The sequence below is a fragment of the Eschrichtius robustus genome, chromosome 17, assembly GCF_028021215.1.
Source record: "Eschrichtius robustus isolate mEscRob2 chromosome 17, mEscRob2.pri, whole genome shotgun sequence".
NCBI classification, from domain to species: domain Eukaryota; kingdom Metazoa; phylum Chordata; class Mammalia; order Artiodactyla; family Eschrichtiidae; genus Eschrichtius; species Eschrichtius robustus.
The window spans coordinates 3666892-3676307 of NC_090840.1; the positions used below are offsets into that span (position 1 = coordinate 3666892).

A 9416-nucleotide genomic window follows, 5' to 3' on the forward strand; every position below is an offset into this window, starting at 1 on the left:
TTAATAAATTTTTATTTAAGAGTCGTTTTAGATTTACAGAAATACTGTGAAAGGAATACAAGGAGTTCCTAGACATCCCATATCCAGTTTCACCCATGTTAACATCATAACGTCCGTGTACATTTGTCATGATATTGTGACGTGAACGATGTGAATGACCCAATATTGATACATTATCACTAACTAAAGTCTACACTTGATTCATATTTCCCCAGTTTTTACCCAATGTCTTTATACTGTTCCAGGGTTGCATCCAGGATCTCATGCTACATTTAGTTGTTGTGTCGCCTTTGGCTGTGTCAGTTTCTCAGACTTTCCTTACCTTGGAACATATTAATTTTAAGAACTCTTTTATTTTGGGAATGCTCCTTATTCCTCTAGCAGAGCAGAATCCTACTAAGTGAGGCCATACAACACTTCAAATCAGTTTTAAGAAAATAATTTCCTGGTTATGAGCTCCTTGAGGGTGGGTCTGACTTCTTGTAATCAATCTACAACCCCAGAAATTAGCACTAGTCCTGTTCCTGGCACAAACTGGTGCCCAGTACATGATGTAGCCAGTGCCTTGGTTTAGTTTTTATTATGTTCCCTACTAGGTATGTGCAGACTGGGGTTATAATGACCAGTGGGCTAAGGTCCATGCTCTTAAACATCTAGAGACAGAGGTAGAGACAATTAAGTAGATAAAAAATATTTTTATTTGGGAGCCTTGCTGGACCCATGTGCAGAATTCAGTGAGCGGGATAGTGATCATTTTTCTGGTGGCCTGTGGGGGTTGAGCAGAGTCAGGAAGGCCGTTCTGGGAGAGCTGAATCTTTTTTTTAATATTTATTTATTTATTTGGCTGCGCTGGGTCTTAGTTGCGGCATGTGGGATCCTTAGTTGCGGCATGTGGGATCCTTAGTTGCGGCATGTGGGATCTGTTAGTTGCGGCATGTGGGATCTTTTAGTTGCAGCATGTGGGATCTAGATCCCTGACCAGGGTCGAACCTGGGCCTCCTGCATTGGGAGTGTGGAGCCTTAGCCACTGGACCACCAGGGAAGTCCCAGAGCTGAATCTTGAAAGATGACTTGGTGTTCAGCCAGCAGAAATGGGCGGAGAAGTCTTGTATTAGTTTATTTTCATTTGCTTTGGTAACTGATATTTGGAATTATTTTGGTTTGGATTTTGAGACTGAATCTGCAGTTTCAAACTATCTGGTAACCTCTAGCTTTTTGAAAATTCATTTACTTTATGCCAAAATGTAACTTCCTGGTTAAAAGAAGAAGGAAAAATAAAAAGTTGCCTTTTGAGTAGTGCTGTTTAATAGAACCTTCCATGACGATGAATATCTGTGCTGTGTCATACGATAGCCACCAGCCACGCATGGCTACTGGGCACTTTTAATGTGGCCAGCATTACTGAAGAACACAATTATAAATCGTATTAAATTTTAATTAATTTAAATTTAAATAGCCACATATAACTGTTTCTATCGTATTGGGCAGTGCAGCCTTAGGACACTAACAAAGATCTACCGGGCATCACAGTTTAACAAGACAACTGAATTCAGGGGGAAAATTGGATTAAGAAGAGATGAGATGTAATTTCTTTGAAATATTGAAGGTTTTTAATATCAAGGGGAATATGACCTGGACAAATATTATTTTCTATGTTCCCCAGGGTGTTTTGCCTAAGTGCCTGGAATCCTGCCAACTGTTGTATAAAAGACTGTTCTGTGAACAACCTGCTGTACAATTGGGAGGTGTTGTTTACATTGGACAATTCTGTTTGTTTTCCATTGAGGCATTTTATTTGCACATATGTGTTACATCCCTAGAAAAGGAATCCCAGGATTTTCCCTCCTGTGTATGTTTGTCTGGCGTTTTCGTGGTCCATGATGCCAGCTGAGGTTGTTAGGACAGTGAAACCACACTGAAAAGACGGAAGCAGGTTGTTCTGCCATTTTTCTAGATCTTTGAGCTGCACATCAAATCTGGGGCTGATCGCGCCACACTTGTGTAACCTGCCCATGAAGATCACAGCAGTTTTCCCAGCTCTGTGGTCATCAGTGATTTCAAATTTGCCAATGTAACCACGTTTCACCATCACAGTTAGAAACCAGACGATGGTTTTGGAGCACAGCCCGATAAGAACCTGGCATCTGCCTCTCTTTTAGGAATTGTTGATGGTCGTGAGAGCATCAGCCAGGACATTCATGCCCACCATTATGGCGGCATTCATGCCCACCATTATGGCGGCATGGAAAGATGGTGGAGAGAGAGCTGGACGATTCTGATTATCCATCTGCACCAAGAGGTTCGCAAGTTGTAAATACTTTGCAATTTTAAAACATAGGTATGGGTTAACGTTGTCCAACAGACGTTTGTGAATGGCAACAGAAAATGCATACATAATAGGGAGTAAGGAAAATGTAACAAATACTTGCTTTTTGATGGCTTAAGGGGTTCAGAAGTCTCTTAACAAGAGAGTTACTTTTCTCAAGTTTCCCAGGCCTTTTAATAGGCTTTACAATTTTCAGTCTTATTCTTCTTCCCCGAGCAAACAGATTTTGGCCTAAATCTTAGCAACTGTGGAGAAATTAGTGATTGTATGTTATCGTGTGTTGTGTACTTTATCCATACCCCTTTCTTACTTCAACAAATGATGGCACCTTGGTTAATTTAACTCGGTGGCCTCAACGTTGTTTTAAACTCTGTGCACTGGAGAGAAGCCAGGAGCACTTGTCTTCAGGTAAGACACACTCTCCGGGGCAGGTGTGGGGCGAGAGGGGAAGGGAGGAGGGGTGAGTAGAGAGGAGGGGGCCTTCAGAAGGGGGTCCTAGGGAGAGGCTTCTTGCGAGAAGGAGAGGGACGGGATTTACATGGGCAGTTTCTTCAACTTTACAAAGGACTCACAAGATGTGTTCATACGTTTACCTTTACAGCCTTGGAGACACAGGCAGAAGAGGTTGCTTTGGGAAGAACTGTGTAGTTGGGCCGATCAGATAGGAAAAGGGACTGACTTTTCACAGTGTGTCTTGCCCTTCCCTTTGACTTCTGTTCTCTGTGCAACTAGTATCTTTTCAAAAAATAATTTCATTTAAAGTGATTAAATTTAAAATAGAAGGAAACAGGAAAAGCTATTCCACTGTTAACATCTCTTGAATTACGCGATACATATTCCAGTACATGGCCCACATTTCATTCCCTGTGGTTGGCATAGACTTACTTCCTCAAATGGATTTCTCTTTGAACCCAAGAGAAGTGTTCTCTGGAGCCATCTCTCAGGTTTCTCCTAAGCTAGAAGGTGCCATGAGGAGACCATCTCCCCTTCTCCCTGTGACCTTTCCCTAGCTTCACGGCCACCGGCAGTCGTGCACGGTCTCATTTCCATGGCTATCTGATCCTGCGCTGGTTTCCCAGCTGGGTTACAGCTGGGATTGAACAATGGGCCTGCCCTGCCCTGTTAGCACTGCATCTTCATACAATGCCTCCCTGCTGGGACTTAACAACCTTTGGCGTGTAGGACACTTAGCAGGTGCTCCCTAACTGTAGCTACCGCCATACATACCAAGTCTATTAACAACACACATTTCCAAATACTACATTTCCAATTTCTAAATTTTTAATTTATCGGAACCGTAGTTGGTGCAACAATATTTCCATAAAGTAAGAGTATTCGGACAGTGCTCTATTTTCTGTGCCTCTTTTGTGAACTCTACTTCAAGTAGTCTTTTGATAAATTTTTCAGCTTTACATTTACTAACTAAAAGGAAGCTAGCCGTATCCAGTGAAGGACTTTAAGATTTTATAATTTTGTGAAGAAAACAAGCACTTCGGTAGACATGATTATGACTAAGTAACGTCAAAATAATAAGGCTTGACTTTGGCAAAGAAATAATTTTCCCCAAATGTGGGAAATTTCTAATGAATAGTTTGTAAGAAACCAAAGCTGTGAATTTATACATAAAGATTCTGTTTGAAAGAATCTCAACTATTTTACTTACAAGTTGAGAGTAAAGGTACCAGGGAAAAGAGGTTATTTTATTTTATTTTTTTATTTTAATTAAAAAAAATTGAAGTATGGTTGCTGTACAATATTATATAAGTTACAGGTGTACAATATAGTGATTCACAATTTTTAAAGGTTGTACTCCATTTATAGTTGTTATACAATGTTGGCTATATTCCCCATGTGGTACAATATATCCTTGTAGCTTATTTTATACCTAATAGTTGGTACCTCTTATTCCCCTGTCCCTCTATAGGGATATATCCTTCCCCTCTCCCCACTGGTGACCACTAGTTTGTTCTCTATATCTGTGAGTCTGCTTCTTTTTTGTTATATTCACTAGTTGTATTTTTTAGATTCCACATATAAGTGATATAGAAAGAGGTTTTTATCTATCTATTTATGTTTATTTAGGCCTCGCCTTGCGGCTTGTGTGGCTTTCGGAATCTTAGTTCCTCAACCAAGGATGGAACTGGGCCCCTGGCAGTGAAAGCGCCGAGTTCTAAGCACTGGACTGCCAGGGCAGTCCCTAGAAAGAGGTTATTTTTAAAAGTGAAATCCGATTGTATGATTGTAAATTCAAAGAGGAAAACTGTTCCCCTTGAGAAATTCTGAGTTCGTACGTACATGGAAGCTAGATTTTAAGGTTTTCTTTCTGTTCTCTGAGCTTCCAATCGTTGCGTCAGGCCAGACGTGCAGGGTGACTGAACTCTCGTCTCCCGCTCCTGTCCAGTCGAGTCCAGTGGCTTTGCCATCGCCCAGCGCCGCTCCCTCTAAACACTCCTAGTGTGCCGCCCCCGCCTGCCCCGAACCAGCTCTTCCCAAGTCCTCCCACAGCCTCTGTGCTTCAGCTGGGTCATTTGTCACTGTCCCCATGGCACGTAATGATTCCCTATTGAAGGACCGCGGGCAGTCCTCGCCCGGAGATCTGCCCTGTTTCTCCCCAGTCCCAGTTCTAAAGTCCCGGCTCCACAGCTCCCTCTGCCAGAGAGCTTTCCCTGATGGCAACAGCCCACACTCATCCCCGCCCCGTGTTGCTCCTATAATACATGTGAGCCGCCAGCACTTAGCTGCCGATTACGTGGTGTCAGAATATCTTTGTATTGTCTCTGGTATGTTCTGCCTTCCCCTTCCAAATAGATGGCACTGTCTCTGAGGGCAGACACAGTAGTTAAATTGCCACTATATTCCCGGTTACTTCTTGAACGTACTGGTTACATTGTAGCACTCAATGAATTTACTTTTGGGTACCTGTTTTTTCTTATTTTAAAAGTAATAGCAAACCTTTAGAATAAATTCCTTAGCATGGGTTTACTGGATCAAAGTATACAAACTTGTTACTGCCCTCCCCCAAAAAAGTAAAATTGATAATGACACATCACAGGACATTATGAGAAAAGAACAAGAGACAACACCCAGATAGCTACAGTCCTGCTACCAGTTTGTTTGGCTTCCTTATAGTGTTTTGTTTTGTTTTTTTTTAATTAATTTTTTTACTGAAGTATAGTTGATTTACAATGTTGTGTTAGTTTCAGGTGTACAGCAAAGTGATTCAGATATATACACACAAACCTATATATATGAATATATATATAGAATGAATATACATGAATATGTGTGTATATTCTTTTTCAGATTCTTTTCCCATATAGGTTATTACAAAATACTGAGTGTAGTTCCCTGTGCTATACAGTAGGTCCTTGTTGGTTATTATGTTAAATATATAGTATTGTGTATTTCCTTACAGCGTTTTTCAAAAGCACCTTTTGATATTCTTGTCATCAAATATACATACAGCTTTTTGTCTTGCTTTTTTCATATAATATTTAACGGAAGGAGTACTTTTTGATTAAGAAAAACGCACTAATAAGATATTTGCTGACCACCTGCGACGTATAAGGCACAGGAGGATGAGGAGGATACTTGCTAGGAAGGGAGAGTCTGTCATTGTGCAGCTTTGTCCGTGTTGGAACTAAGAAGGCCTTGAGCAGCGAACAGGCTGTTAGATGATGCGGGCCATCAGCACGGACTAGATGAGCAGCTGCTGTGTGCTGGGCCCCTTCCGGGTGCTGGGATGTAGCATGAACCAACGGGAGGTGTGCATAGGGAGCCTGCCCTCCAATGCGGAAACAGACATGAACCAGACAGATGGCCATGACCTGGCCATAGGAGATAAAGCAGAGTAGGGAGTTAGAGAGTGACAGCGCTGCTCTTTGAGCTGATGGAGGGAGGGAGGGTAATGAATAGAGGGGGAGAGACCTCCCGGAAGAGGGAACAGCAGCGCCGAGGCCACAGGCCAGTGAGGCAACGCATGGAGGCCAGCGTGGCTGCAGCTGTCTTCGGCCCTAGTTCTTTTTTTTTTTTTTTTGGGAAAGTCTATTTTTTTAAAAATTTATTTATTTAATCTATTTATTTTTGGTTGCGTTGGGTCTTCGTTGCTGCACGCGGGCTTTCTCTAGTTGCGGCGAGCGGGGGCTACTCTTGGTTGCGGTGCACAGGCTTCTCATTGCGGTGGCTTCTCTTGTTGTGGAGCACGGGCTCTAGGCGCGCGGGCTTCAGTCGTTGTGGCGCGTGGGCTTGGTTGCTCCGCGGCATGTGGGAACTTCCTGGACCAGGGCTCGAACCCGTGTCCCCTGCATTGGCAGGCAGATTCTCAACCACTGTGCCACCAGGGAAGCCCCTGGCCCTAGTTCTGTTGAGACAGATGTTTAATTTGTTTAGTTTCAAGTAGATGCTTTATAGACAACAATATTTAATATAATATGATGAACATTCAATGCTTTACATATATTATCTATAATTGTTAAAACAACTACCGAGACTAGGTGTTTCATTTTGGTATTTATGGTACGATATATATAAATTAAAAAAAACAAATATTACTCCATATTGTTTATGAATAGAAACAATAGTTAAAGTGTAAAAACATGGATGGGGAAGGTACATAATTACCAAATTCAGGTTAGTAGCTCCCTCTGGGGAGGGAGGGAAGGGAATGGGGTTGGGGGGTGGGGAGTTTTCAAATGCATCTGTGGTGCTCTATTTCTTTTTATTAAGCTTGTGATATATAAATGTTACTGAATATTCGATTTTTGTCATTACTTTTGTGTGTTACATATATGTGTGTGTATATCACAGATTTAGACTCAAAAATAATTACGTCTAACTTCAAGCCGGTGCTGATTTTAGTTGCTTACTTCAAAGTGAATAGCCCCTACGAAAGAAAAGCTCACAGTAAAAACTACCGCCCAGCCCACACTCCCCGTACTCAGCAAGGTAGGCAATGAGAATGGTCTCCCACATCCCATTTACAGAAGGAGAATCCTCTTCCTCTGAACCAGCCTGCCGTGTAAGAACGTCATATGACGAGGCAGTGTGATCACAGAATGGTGGGTGGTGGCCTTGCCCGTGAGCTAGCGCGTGGGGCATCACAGCTTGGGGAGAGCGAGTAGGCTGTTGCCAGCGGCAGCTGGGTCTGGGGCTGAGCCTGCCACGCACCATACCGGCCACGAGGGCAGAGTCCACTCACACCGGGGCTGCTGTCTTTCCTTCAAGCCACTGCCCAGAAATTGTTAGAGTATCAGCGACAGTGCCTCCGATTCTTAGGAAAACATCTTTATTCTCCAATAGCGTAAGGGTTTCTGAAAAAATGTTACATGACTGTCCTGCCTAAAGTATCTGCTCAGGGAAAGGGGAGCGGGGGGTGGTGGGATGAACTGGGAGATTGGGCTGGACATGTATACACTAATATGTATAAAATAGATAACTAAGAAGAGCCTGCTGTATAAAAAGAAATAAAATAAAATTCTAAAAAATAAAGTATCTGCTCAGATACTTTAATTAGCAGCTCTCACATATACAGACAATACAAAAATAGTCTTTGGTGCTCTAGGAACCTATAGAAGAGATAACATCACACAGAGAAATGCAGTTAAGTTGAAGCGTGAAAGAGATCACGTGAAAAGCATCTGGCTTCTGCCTTAACATGTCCTAAGTTAAATAAATAAATAAGCTATCTGAAGTAGTTGCCCCTAAGGCAGGAGAATAGTAGAGAGAAATGGGCTAAAATAATCATATAGTAGCTTGGATTTTTTTTTTTTTTTTTTTTTTTTTGAGTTATGTTTTCTTCAGCGGAACTTTTTAGGACTTCAAGCCCGGGAGGCAACATCTCAAGTAACCCTGAGAGAACTGGGTAGCTTGGATTTTTAACTTTATAAGATAAGCAGTGGATTTGCTACGTGTTTTTTTAAAAAGAGATTTCAGGATGGCAGAATATTATTAAAAGTTATTGCAGGTGAGGAGTGGAGAGGGTGGGACAGTTATATTTCACTTTAAAAGTTCTCTTTTGCTTGAATTTTTATAAAATCATGATTTTTTTCTACAAATAGCTTTAAAGAGAGTGACTGAATCTCTTTTATTAATGGAGAAAAACAACACATCTTATGGTCACTTAAAACTTTAATTATTAAAACCATGTTTTAATTCTCAGAGTTACTTTGCCATATGTGTTTTATCCCCATTTGATACATGAAGAAATTGGGGCACAAAACAGAAGATAATTTGTCTAAGGCATCAGGTTGGTGATGAAGCCAGTACTGAGACTTGAGTCTCCTCTTTTGTATTTTTTCTTTCTTTCTTTTTTTTATGAAGCATAGTTGTTTTACAGTATTGTGTTAATTTCTGCTGCACAACAAAGTGATTCAGCTATAAATATATATACATTATTTTTTCATATTCTTTTCCACTATGTTTTATCATAGGGTATTGAATATAGTTCCCTGTGCTACGAGTCTCCTGTATTTTAGTTGAATTATATTTTCTTACTAGATTCTTCTGGTCTTCAGGTGCTAATTAAATTCTTCTCTGAGAAGAAAACAGCCATAGGAATCTGAAAGTTCCCAGAATTTTATCTGGAATGAACTCCCCTCACCTCAGTGTTCTGTTCAAATTTCAACTATATAAGTAAACTTTATTAATATATTTTCCTCCATGATTTGTTAAAATTGTTAAAATTTTCTTCTGTGTTTTCAAAACCAATTTCTGATTTGCCATTTATCATAACCAAGATGTAAAAGCAAGAAGATTTTTTAGGCCTCCAAGTTTTTATTTTAATAAAAAATTTAAAAAGTTAAAGCAAAACACAAAACTTTATAGCTGAATCACATGGGATCCATATGTATTTTTAAAAATAAGTTAATTTATTTATTTGTTTTTGGCTGCGTTGGGTGTTCTTTGCTGTGCATGGGCTTTCTCTAGTTGCGGCGAGCAGGGGCACATAATGCCTAACACATATAATACCAGGCATGTTTCTAAATGCTTGGTATATATTAATGTAATCAGTCCTCCCACCAAGCGTATGGGGCAGCTACCATCATTGCTCTCACTTTATAGACGGGGGGTAGGGGTGAGGGTTGCGCTGTGG

At 40.9% G+C, this 9416-nt stretch overlaps 1 pseudogene; it reads right to left on the bottom strand.

The window, feature by feature from the left end:
* Positions 1 to 1816: 1816 nt before the first annotated feature.
* LOC137751337 (small ribosomal subunit protein uS8-like) lies at positions 1817 to 2212 on the bottom strand (annotated as a pseudogene).
* Positions 2213 to 9416: the final 7204 nt, after the last annotated feature.